General features: G+C 37.2%; 1 long non-coding RNA gene across 1 annotated transcript; it reads right to left on the bottom strand.

Moving 5' to 3' along the window:
* Positions 1-14667: 14667 nt before the first annotated feature.
* Positions 14668-15806, bottom strand: LOC144284021 (uncharacterized). The gene is made up of 2 exons (XR_013352499.1): positions 15529-15806; positions 14668-15148 (listed from the first exon to the last, which is right to left on the bottom strand). It is a non-coding gene; the product is annotated as an uncharacterized LOC144284021 (long non-coding RNA).
* Positions 15807-17135: the final 1329 nt, after the last annotated feature.

Genomic DNA, 17135 nt, shown 5'->3' with positions numbered 1-17135 from the left:
ATAAATGTTTCTATAGCATCAAAAACTTTTCATTTGAAAAACATTTATTTACTGAGTTATACAGTTATTCTAAATGTTGACATACTTCATACAATACAAAAGAATTCATTAATATCACCACCCATTCCAAAGAAATGTATTGTGAAGCTGTCAAACTCAGGGCAGTGAATTCAAGTTGTTTAATATTCTGATTTTCCTCTGACAGTTCAGTTTTATTATTGGTAAGAAAAATGATCAATTATTTTCCTTGGAATACAAGGTTTACTTTGTTCATCTTCAGTACAATGTCTGCCAAAAACCCGGTCTGAACAATCATAAATTGTTATTTTATCTGCTATTTTTTGAGTAAAGAACTACATGGTGCTCAGGAACAAAAGTGGCTTATTTAGCTAGCAGCTGAAACTTTGAGAGACCGTGCTCTTCTTTGAGAGACCACCGTACCGCAACCTGCGGCACAAGTGTCATTTTGTCATTCAGAAATATTTCCAAGATATTGAGTTTTCATGAAATCAACAACTGTTATAGTTTCATCAAAGACATTCTGAAGTGAAACTGGTTTTTGTTGTGTTTTGCTTTTTAACTGCACGGTGAAAATACAAAGGCTGCTAGTATAATTTAGAGCCACTGCCTTGAATCATGCTAAGGTGCCAGAAGTTTTATCCACCTTGGCTTTGGTATCATCCACGTAAATGTCAACAAACTTGTTCCAGGATAAACCATGAGATTCAAAAAAGTTATTCAACACTTTGTGTTTCTTGCCAAGCAACACGTGTTTAGTCAAAAAAAAAAAACTTATTTAACTCCTTGTGGTTGTGGCCAAGATCTTCGATGCTTATTATTTGGGGCTGATAATGGATGAATACATGCAAAACAGCAAGCCCAGCCACATCTGTGGATTTGTCCCACTGGTAAAGCAGAAGTACAATTTCTGCAGATCAGATATTAACTCAGTTATCTTATTGGGAGCCAGATCACGACTGCAACAACTGACTGTGTCATTGGAAAGTGGCACTCTCATCATTCCCTTCTCTGACCTTTTATTCAGAAGACATTCAGCAATGTCAGTTGCAAAGACTTTTTAGGTCCTTCAAACTCTGGATGCCGTTCTCCAGCCTAAGTAATAAGATAATTTACTCTGTAAGGTGCTTTGGAGGTTTTCTTGTTTCTAATGTGAAAAACTGTACCAAATAATTTTCAAGTTTTTTTTAAAGATTTTATTTATTTATTTTGGCAGAGAGAGAGAGGGAGAGCAAGCAAGAGAGCACAGCAGGGGGAGCAGCAGAGGGAGAGGGAGAAGCAGGTTCCCCACTGAGCAGATGGGGGCTCAATCCTAGGACTCAGGGATCGTGACCTGATCCAAGGCAGATGCTTAACAGACTGGGCCACCCAGGCAGCGCAATAACTTTTAGTCGTTTTTTTCTTTTTTTTTTTTTTTAAGATTTTATTATTTATTAATGAGAGAGAGAGACAGAGAGAGAGACGCAGAGACTCAAGCAGAGGGAGAAACAGGCTCCATGCAGGTAGCCCGATGTGGGACTCAATCCCTGGACTCCAGGATCACGCCCTGGGCCGGGCCGAAGGCAGGCACTAAACCGCTGAGCCGCCCAGGGATCCCATAACTTTTAGTTTTTAAAGGATTTATCATATCTACATTTAAAATATTCAATTTCTTTTTCTTTACATACTGAGTGGCTGGTTTCCAAGTGAAGTGATACCACAACTTACTTGGCACCATAATACCTTCCTTTTTTAAATTAGTAGACTTAATTTTTAGAGCAGTTTTAAGTTCACAACAAAATTGAGCAGAGAGTACAAAGGTCACATGTCCTCCCCAGCTAACCTGTCTGCATCTTGCACCACAGCCGGATATTTATTACAATTGATAAATTTACCTTGGCACATCATTATGGTCCAAAGTCTTTAGTTTACATTAGCATTCACTCTTGGTCCTGTACATTCTGAGGGTTTTGGCAAATGAATAATGACATGTATCCACCATTTTAGCATCATACAGAATAATTTCACTGCCCTAAAAATCTGATTTGCTTTACCTGTTCATTCCTCTGTCCTCTCTTTATTCTGGCAACCATTAATCTTTTTACTGTCTCCATATTGTCTTTTCCAGAATTTCATGTAATTGGAAGCATACAGTGTGTAACCTTTCCAGATAGGCTTCTTTCACATCGTAATATGCATTTAAGTTTCCTGCATGTCTTTCCTTGGCTTGACAGCTTATTTCTTTTTAGCACTGAACAACATTCTATTGTCTACCTGTATCACAGTTTATGTATCCATTCTCCTACTAAAGAGCATCTTGGAAACTGTTATAAACATCTTTATACAGATTTTTCTATGGACATGTTTTTAATTCATTAGGATAAATACCAAGGAATGCCATTGGATTATGTGGTAAGAACATGTTTAGTTTTGTAAGAAACTGCCAAGCTGTTTTCCAAAATGACAGTACCATTTCACATCCCACTAATAATGAATGAGTGTCCCTATAGTTCCACATCCTTACCAGCATTTGGTGTTTTTGATCTTTTTTATTTGTCCATTCTAACTGGTAGGCACAGGTATCTCATTGTTGTTTTGATTTGTGATTCTTTAATGACATACGATGTTGACCATCTTTCCGTATGCTCACTTGCCGTCTGTATATCTTCTTTGCTGAGGTTTATGGTCAGATCTTTTGTCCATTTTTTAATTGGCTTGTTCATTTGCTTACTCAAGTTTTAAGAGTTCCTTGTATATTTTGGATAACAGTTCTTTACCACGTTTCTTTTGTAAATATTTTCTCTCAGTTTGTGGATTATGTTCTCATTGTCTTTACATTGTCCTTCACAGAGCAGAAGTTTTTAACTTTAATGAAGTCCAGCTTCAGAGTTATTTCTTTCATAGCTTGCGTCTTTGGGGTTTTATCTAAAAAACCATCACCATACCCAAGGTCATGTAGGTTTTCTCCATATTATCTATTAGGACTTTCATTGTTTTAAAGTATACATTTAGATTTATGATCCCTTTTGAGTTAATTTTTGTGAAGGCTGTGAGATCTGTGTCTAGATTCATTTTTTGCATGTAGGTGTCCGTTTTCTCTGGCACCATTTTTTGAAGAGACTATTTTTGCTCTGTTGTATTGCCTTTGCTCCTTTGTCAAAGATCACTTTACTATATTTGTATGAGTCTATTTCTAGGATGTCTGTTTTGTGCCTTCGGCCTATTTGTTCATTCGTTCACCAATATCACACCGTCCTGATTACTATAGCTTTATAGTAAATCTTGAAGTCAGGTAGTGTCAGTCCTAAAACTGTGTCCTTTTTCAACATTGAGTTAGATATTATGGGTCTTTTGCCTCTCTACATAAACTTTAAATTTGTTGATATCCACAAAATAACATCCTGGGATTCTGACTGGGATTTATTGAATCTATAGGTCAAATTGAAAAGAACTGACATCATAACAGTATTGAGTTTTCCTACCCATGAACACAGAATCTCTCTCTCTCTCTCTTTTTTTTTTAGTTGATTTTTAATGTCTTTCATCAGAGTTCTGTAGTTGCCTCAGAAAGATCTTGTATGGGGGGATCCCTGGGTGGCGCAGTGGTTTGGCACCTGCCTTTGACCCAGGGTGCGATCCTGGAGACCCGGGATCGAATCCCACGTCGGGCTCCCGGTGCATGGAGCCTGCTTCTCCCTCTGCCTGTGTCTCTGCCTCTCTCTCTCTCTCTCTCTCTCTCTCTGTGACTATCATAAATAAATTTTAAAAAAATAAAATAAATAAAAAAGAAAGATCTTGTATGCATTTTCTTAGGCTTATGCCTAAGTATTTCATTTTGAGCATGCTAATGTAAATGGTATTGTGTTTTTTATTTCAAGTTCCAGTTGTTCATTGCTGCTCTGTAGGAAAGCAGTTGATTTTTGTACAGTAACCTTGTATCCAGCAACTTTGCTATAATCATCGGTTAGTTCCAGTTCTTTCAGTTGATTCTTTCACATTTTCTATATAGATGATCATCTCATCTACAAACAAAGACAGTTTTATTTCTTCATCCACATCGACAAACCTTTTATTTCTTTCTCTTGTCTTATTGCATTAGCTAGGGCTTTCAGTATGATGTTGAAAAGCAGTGGTGAGGGGTGCCTGGGTGGTCCAGTTGGTTAAGTGTCTGACTCTTAAGTGTCAACTCAGATCATGATCTCAGGGTTGTGAAATCAAGCCCCTCTTGCTCATTGCAGAGTCTGTTAAGACTCTCTTTCTCTCCCTTTCCCTCTGACTCCCACTCCTCATGCTCTCTTTCTCTCAAATGAATAAATAAGTCTTTAAAAAAAAAGAAAGAAGGAAAAACAGTGGTGAGAGGGGACATCTTTGCCTTGTTCCTGATCTTAGAGGGAAATTGCTGAGTTTCTCACTATTAAGTATAATGTTAGTTATAGGGGTTTTGTAAATATTCTTTATCAACTTGAGGATGTTTCCCTCTATTCCTAGTTTACTGAGAATTTTCATCATGCATGAATATAAGATTTTATTAAATGCTTTTCTGTTCCCATGAGTATTCAATACCTGGGAAAAATCCCTTAGTTGTGGCACCTAATTCTTTACATACATTGCTGGATTTGATTTGCTAATATTTTGTTGAGGAATTTTGTATATATGCTCATGAGAGATATTGGTCTGTAGTTTTCTTTTCTTGTAATGTGTTTGTCTGGTTTTGGTATTAGGGTAATTCTGGTCTCATAGAATGAGTTAGGAAGTATTCCCTTTGTTTCTATCCTCTGAAAGAGATTACAGAGAAATGGTATAATTTCTTCTTTAAATGTTTGGTAAGATTCACTGGTGAACCCATCTAGGTCTAGTGCTTTTTATTTTGGAGGATTATTATTGATTAGATTTCATTAGTAGATATAGGCCTATTCAGATCATTTCTTTTTGTGGGAGTTTTGGTGGATTGTGTCTTTCAAGGTTTATTTCATCTAGGTTATCAAACTAGTAAGCATAAAGTTGTTCATCATATTACTTTATTAACTTTTTAATGTCCATGGAATATGTAGTAATGTTTTCTTACATTTCTGATATTAGTAATTTGTATTCTCTCTTATTTTCTTAGTCTGGTTAGAAGCTTGTCAAATTTATTGATCTTTTCAAAAAATAGCTTTAGTTTTTGTTGATTTTCTTTATTGATTTTCTTTTCTCAATTTCATTGATTTCTTTTCTAATTTCTATTATTTATTTTATTTTGCTTACTTCGGATTTAATTTGCTCTTCTTTTTCTGACTTCCTGAGGGAAAAACTTAGATAATTGATTTTAGATTTTTTTCTTTTCTAATAAATACATTCCATGCTATAAGTTCTTCTAAGCATTGCTTCCACTGTATCTTACAATTTTAATAAGTTGTATTTTCGGTTTCATTTAGTTCAAAACTTTTAAATTCTCTTGAGATTTCTTCTTTGACCCATGGGTTATTTAGAAGTGTGTGGTTTAATCTCCAGATAGTTGGGGGTTTTCCAGGTATCTTTCTGTTATTGATTTCTTGTTTAATTCCACTGTGGTCTGAGAGCAGACATTGCATGATTTCTGTTCTTTTAAATATGTTGAGGTGCGGGGTGCAGTCAGTTAGGCATCTGACTCTTGGTTTTGGCTCAGGTTTTTATCTCAGGGTCATGAGATCAAGGTTTCATGCTCACAGCTTAAGATTCTCTCTCCTTGTCCCTTTGCCGCTCCATCCCACTCTCTCTCTCAAATAAATAAATAAATAAATTTTTAAATGTGTTAAGGTGTGTTTTATGGCCTATGATGTAATCTATCTTCCTGAGTGTTGCATGTGACCTTGAGAAGAATGTGTAATCTGCTGCTGTTGAATGAAGTGATCTATCAATGTCAGTTATACTTAGTTGATGTATGGTGCTGTTGGGTTCAACTATGTCTTTACTATGATTTTCTGTCTGCACCATTTTTGATAAAGGAATGTTATAATATGAACATATATAATTGAATACATTGTTGGTATTACTACTTTGAATAGATTGTTATCTGTTAGATCAATTTTAAAAAGGTTTTATTTTACCTTCAATTATTCCTTCTTTGTTGCTTTTTTTCTTTATGTAGATCTGAATTTCTGACCTACGTCATTTTCCTTCTTTCTTAAGAACTTTTTAAAAAACATTTATTGCAGGGTAGTATTGACAACAAACTGACAACAAATTCCCCCAATTCTTGTTTATCCAAGAAAGTATTTTTCTTTCTCTTTTGAAGGATAATGTCATAGGGTGAATTATTCTAAATTGGTGGGTTTTCTTTTCTCAACACATAAATATTTCACTATTTCACAAAAGCTCTCTTGTACTTGCATGGTCTCTGAGGGGAAGTCAGATGTAATTCTTATCTTTGCTTTTCTGTCTTTTTTTTTTTCCTGTACCTCTTTCAAGAATTTTTCTTTATTTTTACTTTTCTGCAGTTTGAATATGATATTCATGGGTGTTGTGTTGTTGTTTTGGCTTTTAACTGGCTTGGTGTTCTCTGAGCTTCCTGGGTCTGTGTTTTGGTGTCTGACATTAATTTGGAGCAATTCTCAAGCAGTATTTTTCAAATATTGCTTCTGTTCCTTTCTTTCTTCTCCTTCTGTTGTTGTTGTGGGTTTTTTTTTTTTAAGATTTTATTTTTAAGTAATCTCTACACCCAATAAGAGACTTGAACTTACAACCCCAAAATCAAAAGATACACACTCCAGTGGCTGAGCCAGCCAGGCGCCTCATCTTCTGGTTTTCCCATTACATATAGGTTATACTTTTTGTAGTTGTCTCACAGTTCTTGGATAGTCTGATCTTTTTTTTGTTTTCTTTTCTTTTTTCCCCAGTCTTTTTTCTCTTTGTTTTTCAGTTTTGGAAGTTTCTATTGTAGTATCTTCAAATATAGAGATTTTTTCCTAACTGTGTCTACTCTACTAATGAGCCCATCAATGGTATTCTTCATTTCTGTTACACTGTTTTATTTTGTTTTTAATCTCTGGCATTTCTTTTTTATGCATTCTTAGAATTTATGTCCCTTAGTTTACATTATCCATCCATTCTTGCATGTTGTCTGCTTTTTCCATGAAAACCCCTAGCATTTTAATCATAGTTCAAAAAGTTCCTGGTCTGATAATTCCAGCATTCTTGCCATATCTGACTTGGTTCTGATGCTTATTCAGTCTCTTCAAACTGTGTGGTTTTGCCTTTTAGCATGCCTTGTAATTTTTTTGAAAGCTGGGCATAAGACACTGAGTAAATAGAGACATGGTGATATAATGGTAAAATATGGGAGAAGTAGCATTCTGCGATCATATGATTAGGTTGTAGTCTTTTGAGCCCATACCACTGAACTATAAACTTTCCCAGTGCTTCTCAGTTCTCCTCCACTCCTTTTGTGGGATAGGGTAGTTAGGGCTAGAGTTGGATGTTTCTCTTTCTCAGTGTGGAAAGTTGGAGTGGACTGGAGATGGGTATTTCCCTTCCCCAAGGTCAGTTAGGCTCTGATAAAACCCTAACAGAAGAGGCTCTTTATATATATATATATATATATATATATATATAGTTTCTCCTGAGGGCAGGCTTTGTTAAGAACAGAATTCTCTGAGCCTATCAAATGGTTATTTTTACCCTCTGCCTACTGGAAGTACAAGGATTCCGCCACCCCCCCCCCAATATTCACTGTGGGGACCTAGGTAAAACTCACAAAATCATAAGGACTTCCCAAAAAGGGGTCTCCCTGGAGTTTTTAACTTTCAGATTGTCCTCTCTGAGCCTCAGGCAATTCATCGCTTACAGTTAGAATTTTCCTACCCCAACACTGATTCCTGTAGAGTTTTCTGCTATGGAGTTTCAGATCTGGTAAATTGTGATTCTCTCTCCACTTGTCTGTCTTTCCAGTTTTTTGGACAGTGCTTTGTCCTGTGACTTCACTTCTCTGACAATGGGCCTAAGAAGAGTTGATTTTCCAGTTTGTTCAGCTTTTTACCCATTGTTAGGCTAGAATGGTGACTCTAAAGCTCCTTACATACTGGACCAGAAACTGAAGTCATCCACCATAATAATCTAAGAAATAATAATAAAGTTAATTTTTAACTTTATTGAGTATAGCCAAAAAAGAAAACAGTCACCATATTTTTATTTCTTATTCACATTTTACCCTGTTCCTTTGAAGGTTGCCTCCTCCTGAGTCAGAGAAATATCTTTGGATGTGGAAGGTGAAGCTATGGTTTGAGAAAGCTAACAATTCACCCTTAAAAATAAGAAAGATATATTATAAATAAGTTTTATCTTGGAATAAAATATTATTATATTTTAAAATAGTAAGTTTTATATAAACTTTCAAATTTTAGAAACTTTTTTAAAATTAAAAAATAATGATTGTAAATCAAGACAACAAAGTGTGCTTACCTCCACTTAGGCTTGAGGCAAACTTCAGGATTTCAAAATAACAACTTATTGGATAATAATGAGATTAAAGAGATTATAGCAAATATAACTGAAAGTAATGAGAACTCAGTAGAAATGCTAAGAACAAACTTGTATAATCTCTGAAAATGCACATACTTATATCTTAAATCTACTTTTTTGGAAAATTCTAGAAAATATTCCCAAGCAAATGAGACTACAAAAGGCATATAATGTTTTATAATTACTGTAAAAATAGTTTTGACCTCATAAACTTCCTGAAAGGAACTTGCAATCTCACAGGGGTCCCCAGACCACATTTTGAGAATTGCTCAGTTAGCAAAAAGGTCCAGAGGTAGGCAAACAGAAGTCAAACACAATCACTTGGCCTGACCTATCAATGAGTGCATTTTGTGGTTGACCAGGTGTTTATTACCTCAGCGCTTACCATACAGAACAATGACTCTTGTAAAAGGCTCTTTTGAAATGTGGGGACATTTTAAGTTAAAGGGGAAAAGACAGTTTAGGTTATAAGATACAGCATCAGCTCCGGCATCTAAAGTCTACACTTTTAGTATATGTGCTGCCAAAGTGAGCACTAAAGTCATCAGTTTTAATTAATCACTTTTTAACTATAGTTTCTTTACCATGGCCTTCTTTGTTTGTAAAATAAAAGTTTTAAACTAGATATGTGATCTCAAACATCTCTTGCTGTCCTAACCACTTATAATTAATGTGATGAAAGCAGAGTGATTTTTATACTCTCAACACTATAAAGTAGTACCAGTTTACAAGAGGGTATGAAAACATGGCCTTAGCAATTTCTACAGGCTTGCACAATTATCCACACCAGTGGGGTCCTCAGAACAGATAACAGCACTGCTGGCCAGCATCCTGAGTTTGATGAGATCAAACTCCAATTTTAACCAAAAATATCTCCACTGTTTGGCCTGAAGGAAAAAAAAGCATAAACAATAACCTTGATTTGACTAAAATACCAGCAGAGAGGGACACCATCTGTGACCTAGCTAAGGAATTTTGGAACTGATGGATAAGAAAAATTTGCAAGAGAGATGCAGTATTTAATTTACAGTTTTTAAGACTGCCTAGGAAATTTACTGAGAAGAAAGAGAGGGGGGAAAAAAAGAAGCAATAGTAACCAATTTGTAACAGTTTAGGTGTGTTCCACTTTAGAACACAAACAAAAAGAAATGTATAAATTATAGTCAATTAGAAAATATAATGGAAGAAAACACATATTTCAATGGTTTCACAAAAAAGTAAAATAGCTAGAAATAAACCTACTAATATGCACTTCCTACAAAAAAAATTTGTTTTTAATTTACTTGACACAAGAAAAACAGATTAAGCAGAAAGTATCCTGTGTTCTTAATGGGTAAAGCTCAATATCTTAGATATCAAGCTTCTCTAAATTTACATTTAATTTAATTCCAATAAAGATTTTAAATGGATTTTTAAATTAGTCAAGTTAAGTCTAACTTTGTATAAAAAATGAATTAAGATTTACCAGTAAAATTCTGAAAAGAGTAATTGAAAGGACTTGGACCAACCAAGTATATTTAAATATTATACATTTCAATTAATAATGTGTTACACACAAATCAGTAGAAATAATGAGAAAGTCCAGGAACAGACGTAAATACATATAAGAATATACAATATGATGAAGATGACATTAAATCTGTGGGGGAAAAACAGAGTATTTGATAAAATGGTTTGGGAAGTACTTGGTAAACACATGGACAAATTCCAAAGGAACTACACATTTGTACTTGGAAAAGCAAGCTGTAAAAACATACAAGGAAACATAGCAGTTTTTTCTTAAGTTTCAATGGGTATAGCTGGCTGCTCCACTCCAGGGAGGTGAGCCAGCAGCTAAGCAACCAGTCTGGAGAGTGCTGTGCCCTGATCTGCCAAGGTGGAAACACCATGGCTGCACCTTCACTTCTGCCCTCCAATTTCCTGTGACAAAAATGTCTCCTGTGGCCCACCTTCCAGGAAACATACAGAGAAGGGAATTGTGAGGCCCACGGTTCAGCCTGACCAAGCTGACACATTTCAAAACTACCACCATCAAATAACATGCAAAATTTTCTATTTTGGCATTATTAGTTAAATCAAAGGTTGTGGATAACCAATTGCTATCACAAAGGATCTGGTTAAATTACAGTAAACTATGAATTAAAATACAGTCATAGGAAGAATGAAAAAGCTCTTTATTTACTGACATGCCACAATCTTTAAAATATTGTGTCAAGATAAAAAAGAGAGTTGAAGAGCACCTGGGTGGCTCAATCGATTAAACAGCTGCCTTTGAGGTTCCTGGGATCCAGCCGCAGGAACTTCTGTTCTCCTTCTGCTCTCAATCCCTCTCTCTCAAATAAATAAATAAAGGCTTTAAAAAGAGAGAGAGTTAAAATCAGAGGGCTTAAAAAAAGAAAGAAAATATACTGTCATTTGCTTGTATACACATAAAATATCTCTGCAAAGATATGCAACAAAGTGTTGATATTCCTTGATTCCAAGGAGGGAAAACAGTGGCTAAGGGACAGAGCTACCACGAAATACATCTTCATGCCTATTGAATTTTGACTCATATGGATTGATATATTTTTAAATTAATTAAGCTGAAGAAACAAATGGAAGCAATCAAGAGAGTGTGTATGGAATATATAATACATAACCTGCACAGTGCTAGGTACTATCTAGGCCACAAGAGAAATCAGGGTTGGAATATCTCCTGTCTTGAAGTAACTAAGAGTCTTTCTGGATTTTTCTTCCTCCATGTTCCTTAAATGTCAGTATTCTATAAGGTTCTAGACCACTTCTTTTCTCATTTCTATTGATCCCATCCACTCTGTCCTCACTATGCTGACTGGTCTCAAACATATGTTTCTTTTTTTTTTTTTTTTAATTTTTTTTTTTTTTTTTTTTTTTTTATTTAAGTCACAGACAGAGAGAGAGAGAGGCAGAGACACAGGCAGAGAGAGAAGCAGGCTCCATGCACCAGGAGCCCGATGTGGGATTCAATCCCGGGTCTCCAGGATCGCGCCCTGGGCCAAAGGCAGGCGCCAAACCGCTGCGCCACCCAGGGATCCCTCAAACATATGTTTCTAACCTTGTAGTCACCCCTCAGATTTACCCATGTATAATCTGTTTCTAGTTTATCTGGACAGAGAGTAGTTCCTACAAGTATCAATATGTCTAATCGCTCATCTTCCCTACTTCCAGAGATAGCCTCTGCAAGTCCCAAACCTGATATTTCTCTCAAATTTTCTATATTTGGAGTTTTCATTCTGTGCCTATTATTTACTATTATTAAAACAGAAGAGCTAATTTCTACAAGTCTGATTTTTTGTTTGTTTGCTTGTTTTCTGCTTTTGCTTGAATGCAAGAAGGGCTCTTCTTACTCCTAAATCAGATAAAAATTTGTCTATATTTTCTTCTATTTTTTGAATTAAGTAAATATTACCTTTTTGAAATTTATTTTGATATGAAGTAGCATCTAATATCCTAACATCATTTATTGCAAAAAAAAAAAACTTTTCTCTACTTGTTGGAATAAGTTTTCAGCTGGTTCTCTGGAGTTTTCTAGGTAGGTAATGTAATTAGTGAAAATTTTACTCTCCTTTCTAGTATTCACAACTCTTAAGCCAATCAGAACATTTGATTGTGCACAGTAGAAATTCACCTTAAACTATCTTAAGCAAGAAATTAAAATAACCAGAATGGACATAAGTTGCTTCCATCATGGCTGAATTCAAGGATTCATGCGATGTCTTAAACAATTTGTCTCTCGGTTCCTTGGCTCTGCTTCCTTCAGTATGGTTCTCATTGTCAGATAGGTACAATGTAAATAGAGACTAGATGTTCAGTCAACCTTGGGCCTCCTACTCAACAGACTTTTTGTCCTGGTAAAACAACTCCATGGAGCCCCAGTGAGTTGCTGTTAATGTTATTTATGGTCAACTTGTGTGCCAAAACCCAACACAGAGGTTATGATCTCATGCTGGGCCAGGCAGCTCTATGAATAACTCTACCAGTCACCTAAACAATTGGAGTTAGACCACACCATCTCATCTAGTTTTTTGTTTTTGTTTTTGTTTTTTTTCTGACAGCAAGAGTAAGCTAAGCTCTGTTTCCCACTAAAAGTCTTTAGTCTCAGGTTATGGATAGGAAAAATAGACTGGGGAGGTTGCAGAGGGGTCTTTCCTTTTTGTAAATATCCACTTTTGTAAATATGCTGCCTTTCAACCTTCTCATGCAAGGAAGGGAGGCCCCTCCACATTTGTCCAGTAGGAGTGCATGGACAGAAGCCTCAGCAAGGCTTTGGGGTTTGTATTTCCTCCTGTTTCAGGTTCCTACGGTATATGCCCCCATAGCAAACACCAGACTCCAACTCTTAGGGCTTAAACCTTAGCAATAGAGGTGGGAGCAAAGTACAGAGTTTTGTTATGTGATTTGGCATGATTATTAGACTGGATCTCAGCATTCTCAAATATTTGTTTTTGTTTTTTTGTTTGTTTGTTTCCAGCCAAGCCACCTTGGTTAGGTTAAGGCTTTAAGCCTTAACCTCAGGGGGCTTATGGACTGAGACCCAGAGGCCTCCTTTGCTGACTTACAATAGAGGGCCAGCTTCCCATCCTGGAGTGGGTAAATCCTCAGTAGCCCCAACTCCACGTTTCTCCTGAGGATCTTTTACCTATACACCTAACACTTTCTACCTTCACTAAAATCTTTTGTCTTTCAAAGCCTCATGGAGTGTTTGTATCTACTGTGCCACCTTAGAATTCTCTCCCAGGTTTAGCTCTCTGCCATTCCTCTCACACACACCCTCCACAGGGGGGTCCTCCTCCCTCTGTGCGGTGTGCGGTATCTAAGCCTGTGATTTTATGGTTGTTAGAAGGCATGGGGGTGGGGGCAACAGTACTAGAAGTTGTTACAGTGAAGCCAGATGGTGACAGGAGATACCAATGGCAAGGGCAAGGCATCTCTCCCACCATGAAGCTGGCTGGGGAGGGGGTGTGCGGCAGACAGAGTCACTCATGTGAACGCTGGGCAGTTAATTGGCAGTGGCTCTGGGGACAGGTCATTTGAAATTTCTAACCCCATGGAAAATGAGAGACCGTGGAAAAAACAGTGAGATCAGATTGGGAAAGGATATTTACAGTATCTTAAACCAAACATGGTCAACTATTTCGAGTATGCAGGGAAAGAAAAAAAAAAAAACAGAAGCTCCAATCAAGAAAAAGGGGGGTGTAAACCCAAACAAGAGTAACAACAGCAAAACAGGAAAATCAAGGAGAGGAAGCCCAAAAGGCTAGTGCTCACACGAAACTACATGCAGTCTTTGAGGTAGTGATGGAAATGGGACAAAACAACTAAGAATGTATCCCTTTGACTTGCTAGATTGGCATAAAGTAGAAAGCTGATGATGCTGAGAGCCAATGGAGATAAGGGCACTGCAGCAGGAGTGTGGACGGGTGCAGCCATGCCAGAGAACCGTCTGGTGGCACTTCGTCAAGTCAGGTGGCCTCCTAGCCTGTAGCCAGCAATATCCCTCCCAAAGAGCAATTCTCACACTGCTCCACAAGGACACATATATGAGGATGCTCACCGCAGTATTGGTTGTTCGAGTGGAGATTTGGAGATGACTAAATGCCCAGAGGCATGCAAGTTAATAAACAGAATCCTCAATAGAAATGGAGCTGAGAGGCTTGGTAGGGGAAGCCCTCATGCCATACCACTCCTTGCCAACTGCAAACCCAACAGGAAGAGATGGACCGTGTCTGTGGATGCGACTTTACCAATGCCTTCCCTAGCAACAGCCCAGCCATGTCACAATTCAACCAGGGAGAAGCCACCATACTGCCAATTCCCACTTTCCTCCAATGAGCTGTTTGTTTACAACAACAATCCCAACTTCCCCCTTTTCTCTATAAAATAGGCTCTCCTCCTTTGTTCTGTGGCCTTGCCTATGGTTTCACTGTAGCTTGCTTGCCCCAGATTGCAATTCTCTGCTATTCCCAAATAAACCCATCTTTTGCTGGTAAAATAACTGGCAGTTTTATTTTTAAGATTAATGGTTAAGATAATGGATAAGATTAAGGGAATGGTTAAGAAAAATGTGGTAGGTGTGGTATACTATAGGCTACTCCCCAACAGTGAGCCAGAGTGCATGTAGCAGCATGGATGGACTTAAAAAACCGCACTTAACAAAAATAGTAACAAACAGAATGACAATACTAAACAATACCTTTATGTAAATTAATAATTTATACATAATAGTGGTGATGGTTGTACAATGTTTGAATATGCTAAAAACCACTAATTGTACACTTAACCAGAGCCCACACCCACTTGGCTCTCGGGGTCCCAAAAAGATTAGGTTTGGCCATTCACCGCTGATAAAATCCAAAGGCAGAGAGAAAAGTGGCTGGGAAACCTGAAAGGAATTAATCTCAGGGAGGCCAACAAGGGGAAGACAGCACACTGGCATCTCAAACACTGACCCCAAGTGCTGAAAATACTTCCAGGTTAATATAAGGAAAATGTGAGACAAATGTTAGTGGGTGGCAGGTGGCCAGTAGAGGTCAGGTTAACCATTTGCTTGAGGTCTTGCTAGCATCAGAATAGTTGTTATTGCTTGAAGGGCAGTTTCAGTCCCCGTCATAGGATACTTTGCCCGCCGGGTCCTCTGCCTAAGTTAAGAGATACCCTGGAAAGAAGAACTTAATCAATTAGAAAGTCTAGACTGAAGTAAAAATGGAGGCATTTAAAGACACAACTGGGTTCTCTTTCAAAATTATGAATTATATAGTATGCAAATTATCTCAATAAAAAATGCATGCACATAAAACCACAATAAATATTTTCACACAAATTAAAGAATACCTTACATCTCAAACACATTAGGATGCTTGCCTATGGAGGTTAGGAAAGGGGGAGTAAAAATGGAAATAAAAATAAATATGAGAATAAAGCTTTGTGCAGGCCAGTGATTAAGAAGAGGTGGTTGGTCAGTAAGGACTGTGCTCCAACATAGCTCCCAGATGCCAAATGCTGCCTCCTGCAGAGGCCCTTCTCTTGCCCACTCACCTGGTTCTTCCTGGAAAAAGGCCTCATTTCCAGAATCCTCACTACCTCCAACACTTTCCCTACCTGGTCTCCTCCAGTGCTGAGGCCAAGCCTCCTTTCCACACCAAAAAGCCCTGTTCTTTTCTTCCATCTTAGCCCTTGATCCTAGATTAGGAAAAACCCTGGATATCACGAAAAATTGAGCAGTTTTCCTTTCTCACGGACAAAGAGAACTCAGTGTTTAGATATCACAGTTCTCTGATTTCCACTGCCTGAAAGGGAGTGCAAATGTTGACTTCTCCAAGGGAGCAGCTCTCCCCTGCAGAGCGGGACAAACCATTTCAAAGGGAACAAAGAGAATCTGAGTTCAGTTCTACATCCAAAAGGAGCAAGCCTTCCTATCTTGCTTACACAGGGAATAGAAGTCTAGTCAAACTACCTGGAGCCAAGAACAGGAGTTGAGTATAGAATACAGGAGTATCTCTCAGAATGCAAAGGTTGAACTACAGTCAGGCTTCAAGAAGAAAATAAAACAGGAAGCTGGAAAGCTGCCAAGCACCAATAATTCACTCAGCTGCCCCTCATGCCCCAAATTTATTTTTCCACACACAAGGTAGAGTATGGGTTTCCCACAGCTGGAACAACCAGCAAAGATCCATATCATCACTGAACCTCAATTCCCAATTCCTGAAGAAAAAATATAACTGGCTCAGCTTGAGTCATGTTTATGTAACTACTGGGGAGGTGTGGTGGTGTGGTGTGGTAGTGTCACATACTGCCAAAACCCACCGTGGGGAGAGGGAAGAGAAGACAATTCTCAAAGAAAGGGGTTCAAGCTGCCAGATATCTCCAGAAGGAGTCTACTAAAATATCTACAAAAATCAATCTCATGTTAATCAGAAATAAAACATAATTAATTTTGAAAAGCCAACATATAGGTCACAGTCTGGTGTCACACACAATAATTTTAGAAATTAAAAATAGAAGTTCAAAGTAAAGACAGCCAATAAACGTTTAAAATACTCCAATTAAGGACACCTGGGTTGCTGAGTGGTTGAGCACCTGCCTTCTGCTCAGGGCATGATCCCCTGGTTCTGGGATTGAGTCCCACATCAGGCGCCCTGCTGGGAACCTCCCTCTGCCTGTGTCTCTGCCTCTTTATGTGTCTCTCATGAATAAATAAATAAGATCTTTAAGAAAACAAAACAAAAAACACTCCAATTAGGAAACAAGGTCAAACCTGCATTTGAGAAAATTAATTACTCAAAATGATTTCATTATTATTTAGAAAAAGTTAAAATAAGTATTTTTACTGATTTTAAACCAAGAATTCTCCTCAAGAAATTAGTAAGGAAATAGCAAAAAAACTTTTTTCGTTTTAATTCAAAGAAAGCAGAAGGAAGAATTTGAGAAAGCACTAAAATAAGTGAATTTTGAAATGTAAAAATGATAGAATTAAATAACTCAAGACTTATTTCTCTGAAAACAACAATAGGCAATAAAACATACACACCTCTGGCAAGTATGTAATTAGAAAAAATATATATAACATTAAATATTAAAAAGGAGACAGATACATAGAAGATTTAATAAGTATATGTATATATACTTTAATAAGTATAAAAAAT

Source organism: Canis aureus, chromosome 15, assembly GCF_053574225.1.
Source record: "Canis aureus isolate CA01 chromosome 15, VMU_Caureus_v.1.0, whole genome shotgun sequence".
NCBI classification, from domain to species: domain Eukaryota; kingdom Metazoa; phylum Chordata; class Mammalia; order Carnivora; family Canidae; genus Canis; species Canis aureus.
Note: the sequence above shows the minus strand (reverse complement) of the source record. Positions and strands in the feature narration are given on the sequence as shown.